General features: G+C 40.5%; 1 long non-coding RNA gene across 2 annotated transcripts in view; it reads right to left on the bottom strand.

Moving 5' to 3' along the window:
- The window catches only part of LOC120406963, a 42,926-nt gene extending 38,524 nt beyond the window's left edge, over nucleotides 1–4,402 (bottom strand). For both annotated transcript variants that reach the window (XR_005599706.1, XR_005599705.1), the window contains exon 1: nucleotides 4,216–4,402. This is a non-coding gene — a long non-coding RNA (uncharacterized LOC120406963). The remainder of the gene's footprint in view (nucleotides 1–4,215) is intronic.
- Nucleotides 4,403–20,458: the final 16,056 nt, after the last annotated feature.

Raw genomic sequence — 20,458 nt, 5'->3', positions numbered from 1 at the left:
AGTACTAAATAGCCCAAATGACCAATCATATTCTTTGTGATCCCAGACTTAAGCAATACAATGTAAATGTCTGCTATTTGTTATAATCACTATTGTTCTCATTTAAATAAGTTTTGCAGTGTTTTTAGTTTCAATGCAAAAAGAGTGCACTCCATTGAAATTCTGGATGCTATTGTTGCCGTAACGACAAAACCCTTTCTACACTAAACTAATATTTTGTACTTTTCTTTCAGATAGTATATGAAGTCAATAGCATAAGGCCTCTTTTCATTTTGGGTTAATGCAATACAAACTACATTTGAAGAAGGGGAATACTACTATATCAAATTGTGTTTTGTATGTGGATTTTTTGTTTTTTTGTATGTTTTAGGGAAGTTACTGGATGTGGCTGGTGCCAGAGATTTCCTGGGGTTTAGACAGGCATGATTTGTACCAATGTGCCTAGGATGTTTACAGCTTTCAGAAGTCAGCCATTCTCCTATGACCGCAGGGAGAATTTGGATTGGTTACAGGGCTATAGTGTAGAATAATAGAAGATTAGGTTTGGAAGAGACCTCAGGAGGTAATCTAGTCCAACCCCCTGGTCAAAGCAGAACCAACACCAACTAAATCATCCCAGCTAGGGCTTTGTCAAGACGGGCCTTAAAAACCTCTAAGGATGGAGATTCCACCACCTCCCTAGGTAACCTATTCCAGTGCTTCACCACCTTCCTAGTGAAATAGTGTTTCCTAATATCCAACCTAGACCTCCCACACTGCAACTTGAGATGATTGCTTCTTGTTCTGTCATCTGCCGCCACTGAGAACAGCTGAGTTCCATGCTCTTTGGAACCTCCCTTCAGGTAGTTGAAGGCTGCTATCAAATCCCCCCTGATTCTTCTCTTCTCTTCTGCAGACTAAACAAGCCCAGTTCTCTCAGCCTCTCCTCATAAGTCATGTGCCCCAGCCCCCTGATCATTTTGTTGCCCTCTGCTGGACTCCCTCCAATTTGTCCACATCCTTTCTGTAGTGGGGGGGTCCAAAACTGGATGCAATACTTGAGATGTGGCCTCACCAGTGCCGAATAGAGGGGAATAATCACTTCCCTCAGTTTGCTGGCAATGTTCCTACTAATGCTGCCCAATATGCTGTTAGCCTTCTTGGCAACAAGGACACACTGCTGACTCATAGCCAGTATCTCATCCACTGTAATCCCCAGGTCCTTTTCTGCAGAACTGCTGCTTAGCCAGTCGGTCCCCAGTCTGTAGCGGTGCATGGGATTCTTCCATCCTAAGTGCAGGACTCTGCTCTTGTCCTTGTTGAACCTCAGATTTCTTTTGGCCCAATCCTCCAATTTGTCTAGGTCACTTTGGACCCGATTCCTAGCCTCCAGCATATATACCTATCCCCCCACCTTAATGTCATCCACGAACTTGCTGAGGGTGCAGTCTATCCCATCGTCCAGATCATTAATAAAGATGCTGAACAAAACCAGCCCCAGGACAAACCCCTGGGGCACTCTGCTTGATACCAGCTGCCAACTAGACATCAAGCCATTAATCACTACCCATTGAGCTTGACAATCTAGCCAACTTTCTATCCACCTTATAGTCCATTCATCCAATCCATACTTTTTCAACTTGCTGGCAAGAATATTGTGGGAGACTGTATCAAAAGCTTTTCTAAAGTCAAGCTATATCACGTCCACCACTTTCCCCATATCCACAAAGCCAGTTATCTCATCACAGAAGGCAACCAGGTTGGTCAGGCATGACTTGCCGTTGGTGAATCCATGTTGACTGTTCCTGATCACCTTCTTCTCCTCCAAGTGCTTCAAAATGGTTTCCTTGAGGACCTGCTCCATGATTTTTCCAGGGACTGACGTGAGGCTGACTGGTCTGTAGTTCCCCAGGTTCTCCTTCTTCCCTTTTTAAAATATGGGCACTATATTTGCCTTTTTCCAATTGTCCGGGATCTCCCCCAATCTCCACGAGTTTCAAAGAGAATGGCCAATGGCTCTGCAATCACATGAACCAATTCCCTGAGCACCCTCAGATGCATTAGATCTGGACCCATGGACTTGTTCATGGCCAGCTTTTCTAAATTGTCCTTAACCTGTTCTTTCACCACTGAGGGCTGCTCACCTCCTCCCCATACCGTGTTGACCAGGACAGCAGTGTGGGAGCTGACCTTGTCTGTGAAGACTGAGGCAAAAAAAAGAAAAGAAAAAGCATTGAGTACTTCAGCTTTTTCCATATCATCTGTCACTAGGTTGCCTCCCCCATTCATTAAGGGTCCCACACTTTCCCTGACCTTTTTCCTTGTTGCTAACATAGCTGTAAAAACCCTTCTTGTTACCCTTCACATCCCTTGCTACCTGCAACTCCGGTTGTGTTTTGGCCTTTCTGATTAGACCCCTACATACTTAAGCAATATTTTTATACTCCTCCCTAGTCACCTGACCAAGTTTCCACTTCTTGCAAGCTTCCTTTTTCTGTTTAAGTTCACCAAAGATTTCACTGTTAAGCCAAGCTGGTCACCTGCCATATTTGCTATTCTTTCTGCACAGCAGGATGGTTTGTTCCGGCGCCCTCAATAAAGCTTCTTTAAAATATAGCCAGCTTTCCTGGACTCCTTTCCCTCTCATATTAGCCTCCCAGGAGATCCTGCCCATCAGTTCCCTAATGCAGTCAAAGTCTGCTTTTCTGAAGTCCGGAGTCCATATTTTGCTACTCTCCTTTCTTCCTTTTGTGAGGATCCTGAACTCAACCATCTCATGGCCACTTCTGCCCAGGTTGCCACACACTTCTACTTCCCCTACCAATTCTTCCCTGTAGATTTGATCTTCTTTAACCCTTCCCATATCTTCCCCCCCTATTAAAACACACACACCACACACAACCCACCAACCAAATGGCTTGAACATAGAAGACCGAGAGGCTTTTCTTATAAAGAGCAGAGAATACATAGAATTGGCAGTTTTAGGATAAATTATAGTTCCTATAATTGTCTGCTCATAAAGGGAATAAGCAATGCCCTTCTGTTGCTTGCTTATGCATGGAGATTTCACAATTTACATAGGTTTAATTGTGTGAAGGGCTTTTCTGGCCTTTTGTGATTAGTGCCTGTTGAAAGTGGTAGAAGGTATTTCCCAAAAATTTCCATTTCTTGAAACACTTTTACCCCAATATAAGCTGTTTTAAAACTATTAAGACTTATTTTTTTAAAAAGAGTGAAGTTTCAATTTTTTTGGCCAACTCTATTCATGGTGATAGATGTTATTTATCATTATTGTTCTATTATTAAAGGTCCAGGTTGTACCTTCCAAGACCTGTGTGCAGATGACTGCACTCCCACAGGGGTAGAAGGGAAGGGCTGTCAGGTGACTATTTCAATATTTTTCCTCATTATTATCATCAACCCTATGGAGTATATGCCGTGGGGTCTGTACAATGGAAGGGGACAGACCAGGAAGAGGTCTAAGCAAGATGAGCATTGGGTGGGAGAACACCCACCTCATACCCTGAGCAGTCTCAGATTATATTATCTTTTCCAAGGAGCCCCTCCACAGTATGATCATGACACCACAGCTAGCAGAGACCCTACTAATGTGGCAGCAGAAATGTTTGGGGGGGGGCAGTGCCAAGGACCAAAGCTGGACACACAGGATCTCTGGGTATCCATCAGGTTTGGGGGGGGTGTATCCTGTGGCCCATTCTGTAGTGGGATAAAACATGCCTCTCCAATAGGTCAGAGGAGGGTTCTCTTATGGAACTTCACAGAGATATTCTACCCAGAGCCACCTTTCAAATATTTCACTGCAGGAGGGAAAGTTATACCATTATTAGAAAACAATTCCATATTTGCTGAGCAGGAGAGATTTTAAGACGGGACTCTAACACTAAGCAGATGACTGAGCACCTTTCCTGAATAAGGGACAAAGAGTAAAACAAACCAATGTTTGGCAGGAACAGCAGAATCGGCATCTGGTTACTGTCTTATCTATATGGGCCCTTCCCACTGCATCCACCTGTATTTATAGCAATCACATTGTGTTTTTTTAAATAGTTTCTACAATACAACATGGCTACTTTATAATCCACATACATTATCTGCAGTTAGTTATGCATAAACATAAACCAAATCTAAATAGGTCAGTCCCCCACAGAAACAATAAGAAGAAACTCAGAGTTCCCAAAAGCTTCAGGTGAGTTCAACTGAGTCTCAGTTGCTCACCAAAATCTATACAGGCTACTGATTCAAATGTACTGCAACAACACCTTCCCTCTACTTGCTTGTAGAAAACTTCAGCTGGAATCTATACAGATCTTTTTTCCTCCTCTGCAGAAATCATTCAGTTAAAGCTAATTAACCAACCACACAGTTTAAGTATATAGCTTTTAAAAACCCTGCTACAAAACACTTCAGCAGTAGAGAGATACAGCCTGTTTTCTGCTTATGGGACTCAGCTTCTCCCAACCCATGCAGGTCACATGGCCTTTTATAACACAGCTGCACTGATTGCTTGCCCTCCTGGAAAAAGTCCAACAACCTATTGAGCATTCCCAAAACTACCACACCCAATTCCAGAAACTTCTGAGTATGGAGTGCTAATGGCACACCTGGCTGGCAATAGTCCCCCCTTTCTCCATTGATATTTTAGAGAGATATAGCCCTATGAGGAACACCTGCTGCAGCACACTTGTTTAGCAAAGTTGTGAAATCTGGGAAAGGTGCCCTTGAATTTTCCAGGAGCTTTCAGTCTATTACTGTCCCTCTAAGGCCTCTATTCTTAAACCCACATATAGATGATTCAAATAAGGTGTGTGTGTGGAGGAGACACCAAACCCAAACATATGTCCCCTTTAAAAGGTCTCAGGAAAAGAGCAGTTTTAATATAATTCATAAGGCCTTTACCTCAGGGTCCTGGTTCAGAGCTCCCAAATGTAGAGTCAGCAAACAAAGTCTCTGGCCCCAGTGGGTGCATCTGGAAGCAGGCCTCCCAGGCAAGGCAGACAGCCTCTCAAGTCCCCTGGGTCTGAGTTCAAGTGGCTAGCCTGAATCTTTGCTGGAGCCACAACTTCCATACTGCTTTTTTAAGTGTGCTAGCCTGAAATACATTAGAATGACTATCTACCTGGCTGGGAGTCATGCTCTCAGATATAATGTAAGTATACTGAGTCAGGCTAGTCCCTGTAGCCTAAGGCACCGCAACCTATATGGCTTCTAGCCTCCTCTCTCCTATTCAGCTTCCTCTTACTGTTAAAATAGCTCTGTCCCAGGATGGGGTAGGGTGATCCTTGACTGTGCCCAGGCTTCCTTAAGGGGTAAGTACACCATACCATACCATATTTGCCAAAACTCCTAAACATTCATGCCACTGTATGAGACTGCGGTTTTGCCTTGCAGGGGCTCATGGAAACTTTTTTCTTAGTTTGGGGGTTCACAATCCCAAATTCAAAACAAAACATATGAAATGGGACTGTTTCACCTAGCTTTGCACAGAAGCTATGTAAGATTGTGAAATTATTACTGACCACACTACTTGTAAAGTTGTACTCAGAAGTCAGTAATGATAACAATTACAATAGGTAGATCAGTCTATACAGAATCCTAAATCTTTTCTTCGATAAATGGTGATGTAATAGCAGTGTCCTCTTGCATCAGTGGTCTGAGCGTGGATGCTCATCCAGTGAGGTTTATTCATTCTCTCTCACACATATGCCCTTCTAATAAGAATCACATATAGAATCAGAATAATGGTCCATCTATTCCAATATCCATCTCTAGTCTGGCCATACTATCTGCTTGAGAGGAAGACGTGAGCTTACCATACCATAATGTATCAGAGTGCCTTCTAATGATAAATTTAAACAATGTGATTAAAATTAAATTAAATTAAAGCTGCGGTTCCTTCTCCATTCTTCTCAGGGTGAAAATTATATGTGATTCTCCTTGCGTTATTTGCGAAGGCGAGGTCAAAATGATCTGTAATGGACAATTACAGAGTAATATGTCCATAAGGTAAATGTAGGAAGGCTTCCTCTTTGATCCTCGTATAAACATCTACGTTGATGTAAGAAGAGATCTTCCAAACTTATGGGGACACCTTGCCCCTTTAAAAATCATTTGGCAACTGTTGCTGTTATGTATACAGTATGTATGAACTGTCTCTATTTCAGGAGGGAGTTCAAATGACTCTGTCTACTATAAGAGGTCATGTAGCTAAACAATACATTTATTTTCATTTCACCTTCTGAGTTTCAATCCAAACAAAATCCAGAAGAAATAGGAAGCACTTAGCTCTTTTATTTCCCAAGTTTAAAAAAAAATTCTAAATGTGATTCATTAAAAAAAAGATCTATTTGTTATCAGGTCTTTTCCTGTGTCTCGTCAGGACCCGCTGATCGTTATTTATATAAGACTTTTTCATTTTTTAAACACATTGTCTGAGGCTCTGAAATCCCTTTACAAACATTAATTCATTTAAACTCAACCTCCCTGTGACACAGGGAAATATTACTGTCCCCATTTTACAGGTGGGGAAACAAACACAGAGGTCAAATGACTTATCCAAAGACACACAGCAGGTCAGCAGCAGTAAGAGGTACTGGTTCTCCTGGGATATACCTAGTAATAATGGAACAAAGTTTAAATAAAAAATAGAATGAAAACAAGAAATGAAAATGTAGGCTAATTTTCAGAAAAAGCCTCCTAACAGAGAAATAATTTCTAAAGGGAAATGATAGAAGCCACAATGCTTGGAAAATTTTACACAAGACTGTAAAACACCAAAAATGGATTTTAGGAAATAATTGTGCATTGGCATGAAGATGGGCTAGATTACCTAATAAGTCATTTTAAATGTATATAGAATATTCTTTCACGTAATAAATAAAATATTTCCCCACATATCTATCTTTCTTTCTTACAGTGTTAGCATATTTTTTTGTTACTGTTTCATTTTTTCTCTACCACCAGGGAAAACACACAAAAACTCAGGAAGAAAAGAGAATACAGTAGGTCTCAAAGGGAGGTTAAAAAAAGGACCTTGACTACTTATTAGTCATCCACATTCTTACTGCTGAATTGCCACAGTCTCTCATTCACAAATGCTCAATCATTCTTGCATCAGAATAAAGTAGGTTGAACTGGTTTGGATATAATAAGAATAAATTTTCACCCAAACCGTAACCCAAACCAAAGCTTTTTGAATGTTTAAAAGTGTTTGCACTGCTTTTCATTATCATCACTATTTTCCAGTTGTGAACAACTGTGCGCTTGTTTGTTCCAGCTGGATGAAGTGCTGACACACTATCAGAAAGACTGCTGCCAAGATATTTCTGACCCAAACACAAGGCAGAAGTACTAGAATCATAACAGAAAGCCTGTTCTTGTCAGACTTTCATCACAGGGACTCTGTCTGGGCAGATCTCCCTTTCCCTGTACAGAAATGCTTGCTGCCTCTACATTTTCCCCTTAGAAACTGTGAAAAGAAATTCAGTTTATTGTTTCTCCCAATTTTATTTTTATTGCTGTGCAATATATTCAGAGACAAAATCATTATAAAATGCGATGCAAAGAGGCTTTATCATCATGAATAAGCCACATATAAAATACAGCAAATTTGCATCCAATTATTCTTGTTACATTCCCTAGAGTTTAAGTGCCCCCAATGTATAATATCCCAGAGTACCTGGTATTGAAAAGCCAGATTCATTCCTCCTAGATTAACAAAGGTATTTATGTTCCAAACTGTCATTGAAATCGTTGTATGCAGTGTTGTTTTAGCCATGTCAGTCCCCAGATATTAGAGAGAGAAGGTGGGTGAGGTAATAGCTTTTATTGGACCAACTTCTCTTGGTGAAAGAGTGAGACAAGCTTTCAAGAGAGAGACACAGAGCTCTTTCTTAGGTCAGCCCTGAAGAAGAGTTCTGTATAGCTCAAAAGCGTCTCTCTCACTAACAGAAGTTGTTCCAATAAAAGATATTACCTCACCCACCTTGTCTTTCCATTTAACTCATCAGAAATCAGCCTAAATACCTTTGTGCATCTGGGCCCAATTATCCCAATATTGAGATAATTTCAGGTGAGACCAGAGCATGTAAATCAGGGTTCCTTTATTTCATCACCTCCAACATCTCCCAGAAATGTGACTTGTCATCTTGCTCATTTTCTCTGGTACCCAGTACATTTGCATCACAATCTTATGTTGCATCTCTAATACATTTGTCGAAACAAAACAAACATAATAGAGCCCTCCAGATCAACCGGATGTGCCCTTTTTCAATAACTTTTCTTCACTAAGCCAATGAATCAGAGAAAATACTTTGTACAAATTTCCTCACACATTCTTAGTTTCCTTATTTAAAACTCAATTTGTCCAAAAACAAAGGGCTCTCCAGTCCGAGGAACTTTAACTTTAGGCTGAATGAGAAAGCTCCTTATCTAGAAAGAAAAGAAAGTTTAGCATGTTCTGTTTGTGTCTGAGCTCTGTAAGAGACATTACTTTATCTTAATTTAAAAAAAAGAGAGAAGTATATCAACTCATCAAATTATATTCTATTTTTCCAGTCACTTCGGTTAATAAGGACAAAATTTAAATTAGATCCAATGAGTGTACAGGGCACAGATTTGCTTTAACTGTACATTTTGCACAGGGCCTTCTTGATGAAGTGAGAGTCATAGCCACTGTTGTGGGGAGAAGTTAAATTCAGATTTATGCTCATTGGTCCATAAAAATTGCACGATTTTTTTTTTAAACAAAACCACATTCTATTTCTACCCAATAACTGATGAGGAAGGCAAATTCCAAGTAAATATGGCCATTAACTAAGCAATGTGATGTTTTTCAGAACTGGAAGAGAGTCTCTACCATGTTCTAGAGATTTATGCAACAATTGTAAGATCATCTGAATGCTGTTATACATCACGAGAAAACATTGTGATGCCTCTACTTGGAAATGGTAGCAAAATTAATAAGACTTGAAATGCACCATAAGCTAAAGTATTACTCTAGAAGGCCTCATCACTATCCAGGACACACTAAACAGTTGAGCAGTGTAACACTGAAATGATCAATTTGTAAAATTAGATTGTAAGTACTTTGATTTTATACTTCTAGATAAAACCTGTCCTGTAGCAGATACTGTACACTTTCTCACCTAGATTTCTATAATGATCTCCTTGAAAAAACAATTAAAACATAACTTATATGAGATCAGTGGTCATGGGAGATGGTCACCTTTTTTTTCAACTTCTCTTTTGCAAGCTTTTTTCAAAGTTTTCTTCTCATTTTCAAACTAGTTCTAATAGTCATCATGACTTCGTATATCTTAAATTGGATATTAGGTTTTTCCCTTCAGTCTCTGAAACACCTAATGTTTTCCTTCTGAAAATATCAGAATAACTAGCCATGTATAATAAATACAAAGGTATTTTAATTGACAAGGAAAACATTGGAGTTTCTTCTTTACTGATTTGAATCACAAAGCACAAGAGGCACGTTCCTGAAGCCTCTCAGCCTTTCAAGTGAAACTAGAAAGTGAATCCTTAGAGGTAGCAATAATAATAAATAATAAAAATAAAATAATAAAAACTACACATGCAGGAAGGCATGGGGTAAAGATGATCGGATATAATGATTAGACTTGACCTTCAAATTAAACAGCTTGTGGAAGTAATGGAGGACATGTTTCTAGGTAATTGCTAATGCTGTAGGTTATTCCAAGCTGGCAAAATTACTGATTTTATATAACACTTCTTGTTTAATGAGTGGCTAAGATGTAAGTGTCTGACAGTTTAACATCTCTCTCATTTCCTTCAGAGACTGTGAAGGAAGAGGAATAACGTTTTTTTTTGTAATGTGAAAAGCTGACACAGAGCTGTCAGACATTTCAGTTCAGCTAATCTTCCATAGAAAATGCAATGTTGTGTGGGTTCTGACTTCCCCAGGAGTTTATTGATCTCATGTTTGCCAGATAAACAAGTGACATCAGCACTGCAGCCTTTTCATGAGTAAGTAAAATGGCAGATTAGAGCCTAGTGCCCAGGTACAGGTATAGAGTAACAATCAAATTTTGTATTTATACTAGTAGAAGGTGATATAGTTGCTTCAGCAGATTCAGAATACAGAATCCCTTTGTTTGGATAAATCCCTTATATCAGCCACTAACAAACGGAAGACAACCTCACAAAACCGCTCTTTATAAATACCATTACCAAATTCTGTATAATCACAGTGGGTCGCTGAGTGATGAAGTAGCCCAAGAAATTTGTTCAAACTGCAGTGGACAACCCCCTGTTTAATTGACTGGAGCTGAATGCAAGTATTTGGAAAGAACAGCTTCTTGAATATTTAAATAGACTATGTCAAGGCAGTAACAAATATTGTGTTACATTAGCATTAGTAATACAGTTTGTTATTTACAATTACAGGAAACAAAACAACCCTCTTCACTGCCTACAATACTTCCCAGGCTTTACTTTTTGCAGCCTATTAGCCATTGTGTGGTATCCACTGCCTGCCCTTACTCTGGTAAAAGCTGCTAATTGATCAATAAAGGATCTATGCAAGCGACATACTGAGTAAGTCAATGGCTAGTAAAGAGCTGATTTCATACATCATGAATCTTATTAGTCATGTTTTTTATTACCTTGTGCTATGAAGGGCGGTGCCGATTCATTCTTTATAGCACTGAGAGGTTGGAGAAAAAGTTACATAAAAGTATATCATCATTAAATGTGTACCAGCATTACAAGGAATAAGACTGTATAGATTCATTGACAATGAAGTAAAATACAGTAGATAACTAGTTGCTGTGAGAATACATATTCATCCATCAGCAGGAATACAACATATATACACACATTTTTCTTATGCATAACTCCCCACTTCCATTTAACATGTATACATTTCAGGGAGTTAAAGACCAAAATCCCAAATTCAGTTCCAGCAGGAAAAGGAAATGGATTAAATCCTGCTCATCACTCTCTCTAGCTAGCTTACAAGTTGTTTCCAGAAGCAGAACATGGCATAATTGATGTCAGCTGAAAGTCAATATCAGCTTGAACCTCTGTCTCTGTAGACACAATTTCAGACTAGCTAGTTGCTGCCTTAATTTGCTTTATTTTACCACTTGATACAGGATCACTCTAATAGGAATTCATCATGACATTTTAAACACCATTTTATGTATCTGCCTACATCACTGAATGTGGAAAGTCCACTCATGGTTATTTGTCTTTGTGGTGAAATTACCATCTTCTTGTATTGATGCTATGTGAGATTTTTTTCCCCGGAACATTTGACTTTAATGGCTACTTTTCCCAAGTAAAAGACCTTTAGTTTATATGTCCTTCTGCTCTTTGATGCTAGGCGCACATTTTCTGATTGGTTGGTTTCATTAGATTGCTAGTTTTGTTTGTGGATTTTGTACAAAGTCAATTTCTTCAGCAGCAGTGCTGCAGTTTGATATGGAAATGATATTGAGCTCCTACCACAGGGGTGAAATTCATTTTGATTGCTTCATATCCATGCACCATTCCTTTCTGCAAATGTTTTGTTTCCTGTTTTTTGTTTTTATTTCAGTTAGGCTTTCTATTGCCGGTTTCACATATGTCCTTTCATTGGTGTAAGAGTGTTCATTACAGACCAGATTTTCCAACTCTTGCTCACCTTGAGTAACAAGTACTCACACATGTATTCCCATTACTACGTACTGAGTCACTGAGCATCTGTCTACACTGCACTCTGAGTTGTGACTGCAGCTCAGGTAAATACACCCGCACTAGTTTTTAGCCATGCTAACATGGCTAAAAATAGCAGTGTAGATGTGTGGCAAGGGCTTCAGCATAGGTTAGCAATGCTGGTACATACCTAGGGTTGCTGGTGGGCTTGTATAGCCTGCACTGAAGCCTGTACTGCTGTGTCTTCTCTGCTATTTTTAGCAATGTTACCCAAGCTGAAATCACACCTTGGATGCAGTATAGACATACCTTCAGTGTGAGACGGATGGCAGAATCCCGCCTTATGGTGGGAGAACTTTCTCTTTCACTTTTAGGCACTCATTAAACAGCACAAATAAATTTAAAGAACCTCTTCCTTCCCCCTTCTAAAAACAGAGTCAAAGGTTTACCTTAAAATTCATGGAAAGATGAAAAGAGGCAAAACAGGATTATTTGGGGATGTCAGAACACTCTGTTTCCTTACTTTCACCAGCTGAAACTATAGCATTTATAGTAATGTTACTTTAAAATATATTTTTCTATTATTGTCAATGTAAATAAATCTGCATACGTTATTAAGGGTGTAGTACATTTGCCAAGATGAAAACCAAAATTACAATCTTATTTTCATTTGAATTAAGGCACTTGACACTATTTTGGCAGTGTATATGTAGATATTGCACCTATATTAAGGCCCCTTTACACTTCAGTGTAAAAGACAATCAAGCCTTTAAAACTGGAAAAGCAAAGAGACTGGTTGGATAACCATGTTAAATTTTAGGTGCTGATTCAGATCAGATCAGGTCTCTCCATTATAATTCCCCTTCGGTATTTTGTTGGTCACAATAGTAGCCATGAAGACAGAGGGTTTTTTTGTTTTTTTTTGGTCCTAATGGAAGTGAAGGCATTTTGTGAATGTGAGACAGCTGTTTAAGGGTTGGGTTTATTTTGTTTATCTTTTCACTCTATAGTGCCAGTGAGGGTTTATGAACAGGGAAATGCACTAGAGTAACGTGGTATAAGGAAGTTTCTATTACAAAATATAGATTTTGAATCAATAGTGCTGATTGTTATAAACTGGTATATTTGACTGGTGGAGAAGTCCCTGTATACTTGAAATTACTCTTGGCCCTTATTTGGGGTATGTGATGTATAGTGGTAGGGTGGGAGAGTTAAGGGTAACGCACAACCAGGCCTAGGCAAATAGACCAAAATGACTTTGAACTGAATGAGCCAGGATTTCTTTGCACTAAGCCCCTGTCATTAACACTTATGGCAGAGAAATTGTATGTACCGATGTCCCAATCAAACCAATAGGCACTTAAACCTAACAGTTTATTCAGAGCAAAAAAGTAATACTTTTTTACAAAGTATTTTTTTGTAAACAGGAAAGACAAAATAAAAAGCAAACCTACTTATATATCAAGATACAGTAATGTTCTATAATGTCCTGCAGTGAGGAGGGCTTTAAACTAGGTTCACCGGGGGAAGGAGACCAAAGCCCCGAGGTAAGTGGGGAAGTGGGATACCGGGAGGAAGCACAAGCAGGAGACTGCAAGAGGGGAGGACTCCTGTCTCAGACCGAGAAAGCGGGACAATCAGCGAGTTATCTTAAGTGCCTATACACAAATGCAAGAAGCCTGGGGAACAAGCAGGGAGAACTAGAAGTCCTGGCACAGTCAAGGAATTATGATGTAATTGGAATAACAGAGACTTGGTGGGATAACTCACATGATTGGAGTACTGTCATGGATGGATATAAACTGTTCAGGAAGGATAGGCAGGGCAGAAAAGGTGGGGGAGTTGCGTTGTATGTAAGAGAGCAGTATGACTGCTCAGCGCTCCAATATGAAACTGCAGAAAAACCTGAGAGTCTCTGGATTAAATTTAGAAGTATGAACAACAAGGGTAATGTCGTGGTGGGAGTCTGCTACAGACCACCAGACCAGGGGGATGAGGTGGACGAGGCTTTCTTCCAGCAACTAACAGAAGTTGCTAGATCACAGGCCCTGGTTCTCATGGGTGACTTTAATCACCCCGATATCTGCTGGGAGAGCAATACAGCAGTGCACAGACAATCCAGGAAGTTTCTGGAAAGTGTAGGGGACAATTTCCTGGTGCAAGTGCTGGAGGAACCAACTAGGGGAAAAGCTCTTCTTGACCTGCTGCTCACAAACAGAGAAGAAATAATAGAGGAAGCAATAGTGGATGGGAACCTGGGAGGCAATGACCATGAGATGGTCGAGTTCAGGATCCTGACACAAGGAAGAAAGGAGAGCAGTAGAACAGAGACCCTGTACTTCAGAAAAGCAGACTTTGACTCCCTCAGGGAACTGATGGGCAAGGCCCCCTGGGAGAATACATGACGGGGAAAGGAGTCGAGGAAAGCTGGCTGTATTTTAAAGAAACCTTATTGAGGTTGCAGGAACAAACCATCCCGATGTGTAGGAAGAAAAGTAAATATGGCAGGCGACCAGCTTGGCTTAACAGTGAAATCCTTGCTCGTCTTAAACACAAAAAAACAGCTTACAAGAAGTGGAAGATTGGACAAATAACCAGGGAGGAGTATAAAAGTATTGCTCAGGCATGCAGGAGTGAAATTAGGAAGGCCAAATCACACTTGGAGTTGCAGCTAGCCGGAGATGTTAGGAGTAACAAGAAGGGTTTCTTCAGGTATGTTAGCAACAAGAAGAAAGTCAAGGAAAGTGTGGGCCCCTTGCTGAATGAGGGAGGGAACCTAGTGACAGAGGATGTGGAGAAAGCTAGGATGTGTACTCAATGCTTTTTTTGCCTCTGTCTTCACAGACAAGGTCAGCTCCCAGACAGCTGCACTCTGCAGCACGGTATGGGGAGGAGGTGACCAGCTCTCTGTGGAGAAAGAAGTAGTTCAGGACTATTTAGAAAAGCTGGACGAGCACAAGTCCATGGGGCCGGATGCACTGCATCTGAGGGTGCTAAAGGAGTTTGCCGATGAGATTGCAGAGCCATTGGCCATTATCTTTGAAAAATCATGGCGATCAGGGGAGGTCCCGGATGACTGGAAAAAAGCTAATGTAGTCCCCATCTTTAAAAAAGGGAAGAAGGAAGATCCAGGGAACAACAGGCCAGTCGGTCTCATCTCAGTCCCTGGAAAAATCATGGAACAGGTCCTCAAGGAATCAATTCTGAACCACTTAAAGGAGGGGAAAGTGATCAGGAACAGTCAGCATGGATTCACCAAGGGCAAGTCATGCCTGACTAACCTAATTGCCTTCTATGATGAGATAACCGTCTCTGTGGATGAGGGGAAAGCAGTGGATGTGCTATTTCTGGACTTTAGCAAAGCTTTTGATACAGTCTCCCACAGTATTCTTGCCAGCAAGTTAAAGAAGTTTGGGCTGGATGAATGGACAGTAAGGTGGATAGAAAACTGGCTAGATGGTCTGGCTCAACGGGTAGTGATCAATGGTTCCATGTCTAGTTGGCAGCCGGTATCAAGTGGAGTGCCCCAAGGGTCGGTGCTGGGGCCGGTTTTGTTCAATATTTTCATTAACGATCTGGAGGATGGTGTGGACTGCACCCTTAGCAAGTTTGCAGATGACACTAAAGTGGGAGGAGTGGTTGATACGCTGGAGGGTAGGGATAGGATACAGAGGGACCTAGACAAATTAGAGGATTGGGCCAAAAGAAATATGATGAGGTTCAACAAGGACAAGTGCAGAGTCCTGCACTTAGAATGGAAGAATCCCATGCACTGCTACAGACTAGGGACCGAATGGCTAGGAAGCAGTTCTGCAGAAAAGGACCTAGGGGTTACGGTGGACGAAAAGCTGAATATGAGTCAACAGTGTGCCCTTGTTGCCAAGAAGGTTAATGGCATTTTGGGTTGTATAAGTAGGGGCATTTCCAGCATATCGAGGGATGTGATCATTCCCCTCTACTCAGCACTGGTGAGGCCTCATTTGGAGTACTGTGTCCAGTTTTGGGCCCCACACTACAAGAAGGATGTGGATAAATTGGAGAGAGTCTAGCGGAGGGCAACAAAAATGATTAGGGGGCTGGAGCACATAACTTATGAGGAGAGGCTGAGGGAACTGGGATTGTTTAGTCTGCAGAAAAGAATGAGGGGGGATTCGATAGCTGCTTTCAACTACCTGAAAGGGGGTTCCAAAGAGGATGGATCTAGACTGTTCTCAGTGGTAGAAGATGACAGAACAAGGAGTAATGGTCTCAAGTTGCAGAGGGGGAGGTTTAGGTTGGACATTAGGAAAAACTTTTTCACTAGGAGGGTGGTGAAGCACTGGAATGGGTTACCTAGGGAGGTGGTGGAATCTCCTTCCTTAGAGGTTTTTAAGGTCAGGCTTGACAAAGCCCTGGCTGGGATGATTTAGTTGGGTTTGGTCCTGCTTTGAGCAGGCGGTTGGACTAGATGACCTCCTGAGGTCCCTTCCAACCCTGAGATTCTATGATTCTATGACCCTTGGGGATTATTAGAAAAGAGGAGAATCATACAATTTCTAAACTACAGGATCAAGATGGAAAAGCAAAGGTCAGTGATGTGTTGATGCTGTTAAAGTTCACTCTCAAAGCTGGCCAGTCTCATGTTAAGTCTTATTCTTACAAATTTCAAGACCTTCCCTGCATTGCTAGAATACAGAAGGTAGGCAAAGCAGAAGATTAGTGGGATTTAGTGCACCTGGCATTGGTGTTGGTGGGTCAACCAACTTAGCAGACCTGAAGAAAAGCTCTGTGTGGCTTGAAAGCTTGTATCTCTCACTAACAGAAGTTGGTCTAATAAAGAATATTACCTCAACCTACCTTATCTCTCTAACTTAGCAGTTGGCATTTTACCAATGTTGCAATTATTGGTTTGGAAGTGCTGATAGATCTTAAAGAATTTTTTTTTAAAAAACAAAAATGCTACCTTTTGGGTTGGTCTAGTGTTTGCATCTGTCAATGTTCACAATGCCCCTTTAAAGTGACCAATTTGGAATGAAGACATGGGGTGGACAGTTTTATTGCAGATTCGAGATCATGCTCCACTGAAGTCAATGTGAGCTTTACTATTGCCTTCAATAGGAACAGTTCCAGGCCCTTTGCAAGTTGGGCAAACAAAATGCGGTTTTCTCTTTTTAACATTGTATTTTGAGGTAGCTACCTGCTTTTTTAGCTTAGTAGGAGTGTTCCTGTAGCCATGGGAGAAAAGGTGACATCTGCAAGCAGTAGTCAGCTTAGGCACACTGGCATTATGCCAGTTTAAAGCTCTAGGAGGCATCATGTACCAGCCACACCCACTAATTTGCCTGACAGGTGTAAACTGACGTTTTAAACTGTAAAAACCATCACAGCACTGGGTTTTTTTCCCCCTCTCCACTTCTTGAGACACGTTGCTTTTCAACTTGTCAATAAAAATGCCAATACCAACATACCTGTAGTAAGCCAAAAAGCCAGGTTTGGAATGGAAGGCAGATTTTCAGAGATAAAAGTGAACACTTGTTGAGAAAAGAGGTATGTTGGTATTTATTTATTGAAAAGTTAAATAAGACAGCAGTTTGTAGCACAAGGAATAGAGAGAAGTTTCTTACAGTTAAAAGCAGTTTTGCTATAATCACTGCAACTGACTACCTTGTCAGGTTGCATTGGTTAATCTCTAAATCATCGATGGCATGGTTTGTGCTTTTCAGCCTTTATTCTTTTCTTTTAACCTCTTCTGGCTGCCCTTCAGAGTAGTACTAGATGCTAAAATTTGAAAACTAATAGTACCTGCAGGTATAGTACCTATGAATATAACTGAGATTCTATCAGCAAGGAGTGGCTGGATTGATACAAAACAGCAAGACAGTTCTTGAACATAAGCACCACTGTATATGCTTTAAGGGCCCTGCAGTCTTAAGTGAGCCAATAACTCATACGCTGGTCCAGTCCTTGGAGAGAGGAGTCAAACTCCACTCAGCAATAAAACAATATCCCTCTCATGCACTAACAGGAGACCCACAAGGAGAAGACACCCATGACTCAAGTTTCCCCCTTCAGCACGTTGAAATCTTTGCTGTCTTGGGGCAACTCATGTTGTCCCTACTGGAGAGAAAGGAATGAATGTTGCAGGCAATTAAGAAAGTAATGGTGATTCATCAGGTGACACTCTTCCTTTGAAATCAGTGCAGCACTGATGGTTCAGCATAGTGTTAGGGGAGCTGTTCTGTTGGAGGCTTATCATTCAGATCAGATGCAAATAGGGCTCTTTGTCACTTGTGGCCACTAAAGAGCTCTCAGCCATTTCTGTACATCTTTTGTCAAATCATTTTGACACAATCATAAATTGTCTGTTGCATAAGCTGAGAACAGAAGCAAAGAACTAAATCAAGTGTATGTACTGTAAATAATGTGCCCAGCTCATCATGACTTAAGGATTTAGGCTGGAATTTTCAAAGACACCTAGGGGAGTTACGTGCTCAAATCCCATTGAAATTCCATAGGAGTTGGGCACCTCCCCTAGGCTACTTTGAAACCCCCCAATCTTAGGGCACAGCAATGTGATAAGGTCTTTTGGGTTAATATTCTGAGCATTGTCCACTCCCATTGACTAAAATGGAGTTCTTGCTCAGCACCAGGCATGACTGGGCCAAAATAAGAGAATGATTTACAATATAATTCCATCATCACATAATGGCTATTTCTGTCTGGGCCCAATCTGAATGCCCTGATCCCTCTTCAGTCCTATTTGTGGGATGTGCCCAGCACCTTACAGGTGATGTTTCTTAGTGTGCAAATGAAGATTAGAAGTGAAATAATTTCTGATGTTCTACTGAAATTAATTCTCCCACCCTGTGATTTAATAGTATCTTAATGCTTTACGTATGGCTAGACATTTAGTTCCATTCTAGAGATCCAGGCCCCACTGAAGTCAATGGAGGTTTGAGGTTGACTCAAAGTTCTGTGAGGCCAGAATTTCCAGCTAGATGCGTAAGAATTTATAGTCTATCTGTAGGTTTCAGCTATATTTTACAATGATCACCATACAGGTCTTTGAAAATGGTATAAATCCTGCAAGATACTGGGATGCTCTCTACTCACATTGAATGGAAATGGAGGGTTCTCAGTTTCTCTCTGAACATATTTAGTAGATTCAAGCACTTTGTCTAATGATACTGATGTCCAGGCAACTTCACTTGCCCTGCCAGAAGGGAGCAGTTTACAGGGACTGAATGTTACTCAATGCAATTTGCTCTGCAGCAGCAGGGAACTCCTACAGGATATACAGAAGTGCATAACCAATGTATAACCAGAAGTGCATAACCAGGAGTGCATAACCAATGTAAATCAGAGTTGATTGTAGTGTAACAATGAATGCCGGCTCCTCTTCTCTCCCACCTCCACATCCCCAGTTCTTGTGCTTTTAAATTGGAAATAAAGAGCAGAAAACATTTTACTGTGAGAGGATGAATGTGATACTTGGCAATCTTTTTAGTCCTGGCCCCATAATAGACCAGGTGAGGCAATTTGAATACTACCATCACTTGTATGAAGTTGGCAGGGAGGCCTGCTTAGATTAGTTAATGATGTATGCTTTGCAGTTAATGAGCCGGTCCTCAAATTTTGTCTTCATTTAGTGGAGGCACAAGAAGTTACTTTGAGAAGTTCATTTGTCATGATGGTATGAATGTTTTGCTCTGTGCCTACTACTATACAATCATAATACCAGATGTAAATGTATAAATTTTCAGTCTTAAAAATTAATTCTTCATGCTCCTTTACAGAACTGCCATATTAATAAAAGTCAGTCATGCTGTTTTAATGTTCTCTCATAAGAATATTCTTTTCCTACAAGTTGCTGATCTGCACTGTCTATTAATACATGTCTCAAATAATTTTGAGACGTAATCATGAGTCTTACCTTTCTTATCTGTGGTAACTTTTAAAACTAGCAATATGCCTACGACTGATTTGGCATTATGACTGAATTGCAGTTACTTCCTTAGTACAAGTCAAATGGCACTGACTTAAAATGCAGTTATATTTCTCACATGACTCACCCTTAGTAACTGACGTATGCTGGCATCTTTACTTGTGGGGGGGATTAACCCTTTGACAGGTGCCTATAATTATGTCATCTATGTTTTACTCATAGGTGTTGAGAGAAAATATAGATTCTTCAAATCCTTCCCCTGTCCTCCCCCCCGCAAATCCTGTTGCTACAGGTTTTCTATAGCAGGGGCTCTCAACCTTTCCAGACTACTGTACCCCTTTCAGGAGCCTGATTTGTCTTGCGTACCCCAAAGTTTCACCTCACTTAAAAACTACTTACTTACAAAAATCAGACATTAAAATACAAAAGCGTCACAGTATGCTATTACTGAAAAATTGCTTACTTTCTTATTTTTACCATATAATTATAAAAATAAATCAATTGGAATATTAATATTGTATTTTCATTTCAATGTATGGTATATAGAGCAGTATAAACAAGTCATTGTATGCATGACATTTTAGTTTGTACTGATTTCACTAGTGCTTTTTATGTAGCCTGTTGAAAAACTAGACAAATATCTAGATGAGTTGATGTACCTCCTGGAAGACCTCTCAGTACTCCCAGGGTATACACACCCCTGGTTGAGAACCACTGTTCTATAGGGTATTCAGATTTCTTTCCACGAGAAAGTACTTTTGATTAAGGAGGAAAAATGTTGATTGTTTTACTAGCAGATGTAGTGCATGGCGTAATCCAGTGGGGACCCAATCAGCGATTGGAGCCTCTAGTTACTATGGCAATAGG

This window comes from Mauremys reevesii, linkage group 5 (genome assembly GCF_016161935.1).
Source record: "Mauremys reevesii isolate NIE-2019 linkage group 5, ASM1616193v1, whole genome shotgun sequence".
NCBI lineage: Eukaryota > Metazoa > Chordata > Testudines > Geoemydidae > Mauremys > Mauremys reevesii.
Note: the sequence above shows the minus strand (reverse complement) of the source record. Positions and strands in the feature narration are given on the sequence as shown.